The sequence below is a fragment of the Microtus pennsylvanicus genome, chromosome 6 (assembly GCF_037038515.1).
Source record: "Microtus pennsylvanicus isolate mMicPen1 chromosome 6, mMicPen1.hap1, whole genome shotgun sequence".
Taxonomy (NCBI): Eukaryota; Metazoa; Chordata; class Mammalia; order Rodentia; family Cricetidae; genus Microtus; species Microtus pennsylvanicus.
The window spans coordinates 95,146,287-95,155,511 of NC_134584.1; the positions used below are offsets into that span (position 1 = coordinate 95,146,287).

Sequence of the window (9,225 nt, forward strand, 5' to 3'; positions counted from 1 at the left end):
GAGAGGTCTGAGGCATCTCCCCTAACTGTGATATTACACTACCACTTTCCTGCGACCTTTGCCATTACAGCAGAGGCTTCCAGGATGAGGCTCTTAGCGTTACTCTGCACCCAGAGCTGGATGCTAGAGCTCCAGAGAACAGCTTGATCTACAGGAAATGGAAGGCTCAGCTGAGCTACGCAGGAGCAGGGACTGAAGCATGCAGGCTAAAGGGCCGATTGCTCCTGCAGGAAGAAGCCCTCAGCGTTTGGAAGGCTTTTTATCTGTCTCAGAAGTCAGGGCTGCCTCTTAGAGAACTTCTAAGTGCTCCTCAGCAGCAGACAGTGATTGGTCCATCCAGTCCAGGACCCCGGTTAGGTGGCAGGCATTCTTGATCGCTACCAAGTGACTGACGATAGGAACAGTGCAGTTGTCCCTGCATCCAGGAGCTTGGGGTCTAGTGGCAGTTACAGACTTCACAACATTGTCTACATGGGCTCATCTGCTTAGCCATCACAATAATATTGCTCACACTTGCTGAAGTCTTCATCTTGGCCCCAGAACCCATTGTCATGGCAACAAGTTTTTCTGTCAGAGTGTGACAAATCTTCAATATGGCGAAGCAGTGGGATATGAGACCCAAGGCATCTTCAATCCAGTCTTCATTCTCCACAGTGGCCTCAATGTGGGTATTGATGCTGACAACGCCATCCATCTAACTCTGAGGGCTTAGATTGAGTCTACCTCGCATTGATGAGGTCCAAAATGGCCTTGAAATCATAGCACTGGAGCAGGTCTCAAGGACAGCACTAGCACTGCCTACAATCCACCACCAAGGCAGCAAACAAAGCTAGGAAGATAGTGGCCAGCACACTTATGGTGACAATCACCATAGTCTCCACATTTCCAGAGGCTCCAAAGTTCAGTTAGGTCACATCCTCTGAGCAGCTGGAAGCTCAACTGGGGCTCCAGAGTGCCCCCAAGGCCAAGTCCGAGTGCTTCCCCATTGACCAGCAGCAGGGCATGCCAGGAGCACGGGCTCACATATGTTTTTGTAAGGAAATCATTGGAGCTGAAAAGAGGAGGACTACACAGCAGCCTCTCTTTAGGATGTAGCTACCACATGAAGGGGATTCAGCTTTAAAAAACCAGGATAATGATTAAGTAGATTAAGATGAGAGCTGTCCTCTACCTCAGACCACACCCTAATTGGTCAGGACCCAAAAGGCTATTGGCTGAATGAATTCTCATAAGAGCCCAGCTATACCACACGCTGGCATCATAGAACTCAGCATCATACTTTAAAAATACTGCTTAGCCATGTTCATTGCTGCTTTATTCACAATAGATAGGAAATGAAAATGACCTAAGTGTCCTTTGACTGACAAATGGATGCTGCAAATGTGCTACAGCATGGAATACGATTCAGATATAAAGAAAAATGAATGCATGAACTTTTCAGGTAAATGGATGGAACTAGTAAAAGATTATATTGAATGAGGTAACCTAGACCCAGAAAAACAAAGGTCACATTTTCTCTCACTGGAGGTTCCTAGCTCCAAAACTTCAGAAGTATTTGCATAGCCTGTATAAACTACAGAAGTCAGGGAAGTACAGTAGGACCATTACCAGGATAGAGAATTGGGGAGCAATAGAGAAGGAATAGCAGAATATAAGTGATCTGATACGGACCTGGTAAAATGGGGTTGCTCCTTAAGGAGGAGGAGGGAGGTAAATACAGAAGAAGGTGAGAAGAGGCTTAAAGGAGGGAAACAATCCAGACTCTTGGTATAAAGGGGTGCCAGGGAGCTGAGGTGATGCTTTTAACCAAACATTCTAGTCTTTCTTTGGATTAAGGGGCATCAGATCAAGTCTGGCTACTTTCTGCAGACATGGAGCAACGTGCAAGAAGGGAGAACTGGGAGTAGGTGGACTCATGCTCAGCAAGAGGTATGTTTGGAGAGGCATCCAGTTTACTGCCATCCTGTAGATGTTAGGCATCTCTTCCTTGAGGGAGATGAGAATGCAAGTGGCTAGTAAAAAAATTGTTATTATTGGCCCTGTGACTGGAGCTAGCCATGGGAATGGTCACTAACTTCCAGAAAGAATAAGACAGAGAGGTGTTCTAGTTGTACAGGTGAGGCTCAGGTGTATAAGTGAGACACAAGAGCAGATATGTCCTTCTAAAAAACAGATTTTAGTTGATAGGTGTCCTTTTGTGCCAGGAGAGTTGGAAGCAATGGGGAAGTCCCAGAAGCTGGTGCAGGTGTTGGCGTTGTCTGGAGGGCACTTTTATAAGTTGGTCTTGGCCCAAATAGCAAAAGTAAATGTAAAATATGCTTGAAAATGGGTGGGGTTAAAGTAGGATTTGGAGACTGTTAATTTTTACCAGACCAGATTTTTGAGAGAGCAGCGGAACTCTTTCCCAGGAACTTACAGGTATCTGTAAGACAACTGGAACAGCAACATTTTAGAAGACAATTAATGGGAATTGGGAACTCTGGATTTTTTAAGATACACCTGAAACCTGTTAATCCTAGACTAAACTTAACAAATGAGATAATGAACTACTAGTACCTTAAGTCATCAAATGCCATTAGACAAATTTAAGAGGGAGAAATGAGCAGAAATGAGACAGCTTTTTTTTTTTCTTTTTTGCTACGCAGGCAATCCCAAGTCTCTCCTTAGTCCTTGGAGAATACCAGCCTTAGAAGCAGCCCTTAGCTGCTGAGTACAAGAAGCTCAAAGATTTTCCTGTGGGGGGAGATTTAATCTACCTGTTTTTGTAGGATGGGAGGATCCATCCCTGGTGTAGCATTCAGAAAGCTGAAGAGGTGGAAGGCATATAAGTTAAATTTAGACACATACTTTACTCAATTAGTTGCAGCTTACAAATGCTAGCAAATATAAGAAGATGAAAAGAAATATTTTAATAAGTCAAAGAATATTAGCACACGTGGATACTCTTTCCTAAGATGGTGGTGAGGTCAAAATGAAGGTTACCCACGTGTTTGTATTTTTCCAGAGTTGTTGTAATCTGGAGCTATAAGTTTTACAGATCTTAAAACATGCACATATTCACACAGAGAAATAAGACAAGCACACCGTGGAAACAAACACTCATACTCACACAGACATAAGACAAGCATACTGTGGCCACATTATTTTAACAGACAGACAGATAAAACTTTTTAGGAACCTGTGTTAGCTGACCCACTTAAAACTCCCAGCGTAGGTAGGCAGCAGAAGCCAGGGAAGCACCCAGGTGATCCCATTAAGGAAAGGATTAGCAGATGCTACAAGAGGGAACAAGGCAAAGGACAGAACACCTATAGAGTTTTAGAGTGAAAGGAAGGGGAAGATGGATCCATTGTAGAGAACAGTAAGAGACAAACAGCTAGTGAGGCAGGGAGGGAAGCAGGAAATGGGAGTAGGGACAGGAGCATTGCATGCAGAAACCATGGGATTTGGAGTCTTGCTTGCTTTCACAATAGGTGTTAGCCCCAATTTAAAAGGATTTTTGTAAAAGGTAGCCCAAGCACGTTAGGAGATCAGGCTTTGAATTGCAAGAGCTCATTTTTTTTTCTTTTTACAAGTATATGCCAAATGTTGGAGCTCAAGCCTCTCATGTTTGCGGACAGAGAGAAGTGATGGTGCTTTAAATGATAAACTATACAAAACAGTATGTGTAGATTCAGGGCAAGCCCCAAACTAATCCCAGTGACAATATTCACAGATCTGTCAAATGTGCTCCTAAAAATCATATGGAAAGAGAGTAATGCTAGAGGAACAAGAAAGTCAGGTTTTTAACACACACTGCATAACCTAATAACAAAACCAGGATGGTCCTGGCATGAAAACAAATATCCTAACCAGCAGAATGTAATGGAAAACCCAGAAACAAATCCATGCTTCTACAACTGATTGGCTAATTTATAGAAAAGACACAATCTTCAATAGGTGGGGCTAAGGGAACTTGAAGACGATTTGAAGATTAAAACTAGACACCTACCTCTTCCCTGCATGAAAATCAACTTAAAATTGCGGTGAGGAGTGTAATGCCTGAAAGTTTTAACCACAAGAAGGAAACAGGATAAACAATTCAAGACTTGGTACAAAGACTTCTTGTTTGGCACTCCAACAACTGAGTAAATAGCAGCAAGAATCGGAGCCTAGGATTATCTCCAAGGGCTCTGTGCAGCAAAGGAGAAAACTAACACAGCAATGAGGTCACTAAGAATACTGGAAAATTGTTGCCAGTCATTTACCTGACAAAGGACAAAGAATCTGAATTACGATGGTTAATGCTGATTGTCAAACTAATTGGTTGGACTGAATAAACCTCAGGAGATTAGTAGGACATATCTTGCTGAGCCCATGCCACAGGACCCCCAAATAAGACCACCACAGAGCCAGTATCCAATGCAAACACACTGGGATTTATTGTTTATAAGTTAGCTAACTGGGTCACACCTACACGGCCAAGGGCTTCAGAGTAACGGGCTTTTAAAGGAAAAACCTGCAAGCAGAGTGGTACAAGCCTTGGTGTTTGAAGATTGGGCAAAAGTATTCAACTTTTGAATTCTTTAGTTGGGGAATAGGGGAATTTTAAAACCGTCACACTGAGACAGTGGGGATGTTCTATCGGGAATTCACCAAGGCCAGCTGGCCTGGGTCTGAAAAAGCATGGGATAAAACCGGACTTGCTGAACATAGCGGACAATGAGGACTACTGAGAACTCAAGAACAATGGCAATGGGTTTTTGATTCTACTGCACGTACTGGCTTTGAGGGAGCCTAGGCAGTTTGGATGCTCACCTTACTAAACCTGGATGGAGGTGGGTGGTCCTTGGACTTCCCACAGGTCAGGGAACCCTGATTGCTCTTTGAGCAGATGAGGGAGAGGGACTTATTGGGGGAGGGGGAGGGAAATGGGAGGCGGTGGCGGGGAGGAGGCAGAAATCCTTAATAAATAAATAAATTAAAAAAAAATAAAAAAAAATAAAACACACACACACACACAAAAAACCCGTCAAAACAGTGGTTAATCGAGTACCTACAAGGACATTTGAAGCAAGCAGATGTTGTTTGGACACTCTAGTGGGCTCCCAAGGCAGACACAGTTTCTTGGGAATGTTTATGACTTTGCTGGGCTGCATTCACCCCCCACCCCAGTCATGTCCTGTCTAAAACAGAGTTCTTTCTCAATTGGAGTTTGTTCTGCTTCTTCAGTCTCTGGGCATTCCTCTGAAAGAACTTTCAAAGAGGACTAACTATGAGGGAATCACACTTCCTAAGTGTAGGTGTCAGTATCCCACAGGCTGGGTCCCCAGATGAAACACATCAAGAAGAAAGAGCTAAGTATCAGGGGTCCTGACTGTGATCCTGACCACCAGGGTGTGTGCTGCTCTCCTGGACCCTCCCCTCTACACAATGATGGACTGAGATGCAGAAACCTTCAACAAAAATAAATGTTCTTTCTCCTAAGCTACTCCTTAACACAATGCTGCTGCTAGCAAAGACCCAGTCATTAACCTTTTAAAGCAGAGCATCAAATGCTAAGGTGAGATCATCACTGTGGTTTCCCTTAACATCAGGGGTCTCATGTCGGAAAGCTTGGGTGATACTGAAACTCATACGCATAGGTAGGAGTTCCAGCATCTATGGAGACATGGATTTATGCACAATTCCTGTTACCAGGCATGCACCCGAGAGTGTCCCCAGCTCTGGAGTAAAAACCTGTTTACTTGCACAGGAGAGAAAGGGTTTCCACAGTCCCATCATCTGGCTTAGGGCTACACGGCTGATCGATGTGGGTCTGTGGTGTGAATGAGACGATGATTGAAGAAACAATGAACAGATTGGTGTCAGCAGTAAACACGCAGCGGGCGTGTCATGGATGACACACGTGTGCATTGCTTCCGGGATCTACGCTTCACAGCTTTCTTCCACGCAGCCTGGCTTGGAGCATTTGCAGAGATGAAACAATTTTAGCTGCTTCTCTGAAAATGGAGACATTTAAATACAAAAATATGCAGCGAAGAAATGATCTCTCTCTTGTGTTTCAAGAAGCAATAAAGATCAGGGTTCATATTTCATATCCTGCTTGGCGCATGATACAGTGAGAATGAAGCAGAGAATACATAGAGGCTGAGCTACTTCTCTCCTGACCCCCTTCTTCCCCTCTGCCTCCCTGACTTTCCTCCTCCTCCTGCTTCCCTCCTCCCCTCTGCCTCCTTGGCCCCTGGCCTCTCTCCTCCCCTCTGCCTCCCTGGCCCCTGGCCTCTCTCCTTCCCTCTGCCTCCCTGGCCCCTGGCCTCTCTCCTCCCCTCTGGCTCCCTGGCCTCTCTCCTCCCCTCTGCCTCCCTCCTCCCTTCTGTCTTCCTCCTTACCTCTGTGTTCCTAACCTCCCTCCTCCCCTACATCTCTGGCCTACTCTCTTCCCCTCTGCCTCCCTGACCTTCCCTCTTCCCCTCTGCCTCCCTAACCTCCCCATCTCTCCTCTGCCTCCCTATCCTCCCATCATCCTCTCTGCCTCTCTTCTCACTATCGAAAATAATCTTGTCAAAGTGCCAAAGTGACACTTTTATTGTGTGGAGGAAAATTGAAGACACAAATCTTTGTGCCATGTGGGCTAACCCATGCACCCCTAGCCTGAGAACTTTAGAACACTGCAGGGGCCATATGAGCATAAATTCCCACCAAAGAGAGAAAACTGAATAGTGTAGGAAAAAATAAAATGCATGATCATATCTGAGAAAGCACCTACTATATTGTAGACTATATGTAGAGATTTGAGATAAATTGTGTATGTTACATTTAATGTAAGGGATTTGGACCACTGAATAAGGGACTTGGACCACTAAGTATGCTGCAGAGAACTTTTGTGAACAAGGAAACATATATTAGGCAGCATAATGCCTGTGCTCATTTTTTAAACTTTTGCTTGAAATTTGATATTTCTAAAAATATTTTTTAGAAAGTCTTCTAACCACAGGTAGGTAAAACATATGAGTGATTAATTATACAACCAAAAACAGCAAGAAAAGCAGAGAAGACAGTACATCATCACAAGACTAGACATTTGGATAGAAGTTGCAAAAGAAGAAAAGGGAAAGGTCTCAGATCATATTCCAACAACCCATATACTTAAGGCTCAGGGAACACTGATGCAGAAAGGAGGTGGGAAGATGGTAAGAGTCAGAGGAGCGGGGTGTCTACTGAGACCTATCTTCTATATACAACAGAGGCACTATACCATGAAACCTCAACAGTACAGTTGACTGAACAAAATCAGCACTGTGACAACACCCGCTGATGTGCTGGAGTAGAGGAGAACTCTCACAAGCCCCACTCCTAGATGAAGAGCTACAAGCAATTAGTGACAGCTGCGAGAGGGAGAATCAGTCTTCTCTAGAGACGGACTTCCAATAGTCGATCAGTCCTAGTAGTCTGCCCTAATCACACGTACATATGAACAATACTAAATGGATGTGTGTGTGTGTGTGTGTGTGTGTGTGTGTATGTGTAACTACAATAATCAAATAAGAGTTCATGAATTTAAGAGGGACGAAGGGAGTTGGGGAGGCACAGGAAGAGTCTGACGGAGGAAAGAAAGAAGTGTGGAAATGATATAAATATAGAACACATGCATAAAATCCTTAAAAATTAAGTTAAAAATACAATAATGAACAGTGAAAGAGAAAGGAGAATCTCAAAGGTATCAGAGATAAGAGTTTCACAATCAAGGAAGTGCAGCCCCTACATCCAATGTCTTAGAGGCTGGGAGAGCAGGTGATAGAGGCAGTGTGCTGGAGGAAAGAAACCCAGTCTGAAGCACTGTGCTCAGAAAAGGGCCTTTCCTGAGGAAGACTGAGCAGCTTTCCCAGACAGAAGCTGTGGAACTCCCTGCCTCCAGACCTGCCTCACATGGCTAAAGAGCGTTCATTAAACTGAGACTTGAGTGAGTAACACTGAGGTCTGTGGAAGTCAGTGATGCCAAATGAGCCACAGGCAGGGCATTCTGGTAATGAGATGAACACAATTTTGTCCTTCACAGTGCAACGTTCAGTAGAAAGCACTGATAATATTATTTATTGTAGCATCATTTACAATACTCAGTCTATGGATTCAATCCACATCCATCAAACAATGAAAGGCCAAGTAAAGCTCATATACATAAATAATGGAGCACTAGTTAGCCTTAAAATAAGTTCAGTCGTTGTTACAACATAAGTGAGTCGAGATGCATAAATATATTCTGAAACACTGTAGTCACATACATTTGGAGTCAGGACATGTAAAAGATGTGAATGAAGGACAGAAATTCACAGAGGGGGAAATTTTTCCTTTGCTCTTTTTCTTTCTGTGGCAATGTGCTGAATATAGCTAATAATATATTGTATTACACATTTAAAAAATATGAAGAGGAAACCTTTAATGATAAAAAATGAGCAGTTCTTGAGGAGAAACTGACCAGCTTGCTAGCATGATTCTGTACAGTGCACACAAATAAACCTTGTGTGCTACAATTTTATACAACTACAATTTATTAGTTTATATTTTTAAAATCATAGGATGGTTCTCTTTTAAAATGCTTCATTGTATTCTGATTCTTATTCTTTTATTTAGACCTAAGGCTTTTCACAGGAAACTAATTTGTAGTCAGCAACGCTGGAGGAGGGATATTTGCTAGTTTCACTGTGCTTGTAACCTCCACCAGACTGTGATGATAGTTCTGGACCACAGACGATCAATCTCCTAGCTTCAGACTAGGTGAGTGGGGCCAGGTAGCAATGCGTGGATACTGTGCTTTCAAATACATCACCCAACAGGGGCCAACTCCCGTCTGTGTGAGCTCTTCTATCTGGAACTCATACTCTGTCCCCCAAGCTCTGACTCAGTGTCAGAAGATCCCTGTAACTAGACCCAAGGCTGACCCTCAACGTACTCACCTTGGCATACACCACGGTTGACAAAAGCCAGCCTCATATGTGTGATAGACCTTCGATGGGGCTTCAGCTTGCCTATCCAGGTGCACACCAATTCAGAAAGAGCTGTTAGAGGCACCATCAACAGCTGTCACACCTCCCCTCACACCCATCACTACTGTCATTTGCCTTGTTGGTTCTTAAAATTCGTGCTGGTCTTGAAGTTCTTCAGTGCTCCCAACATCTGTGTTCGAGCTGCATTTACCATAATACCCTCCATGAGTGAGCAGCTGGGCCTGACAATCTTGGTGTCCAT

The 9,225-nt window shown here is 43.8% G+C and overlaps 1 pseudogene; it reads right to left on the reverse strand.

Annotated features, from left to right (window-relative positions):
• Window positions 1-206: 206 nt before the first annotated feature.
• Window positions 207-9,225, reverse strand: LOC142853091 (transmembrane protein 98 pseudogene; annotated as a pseudogene).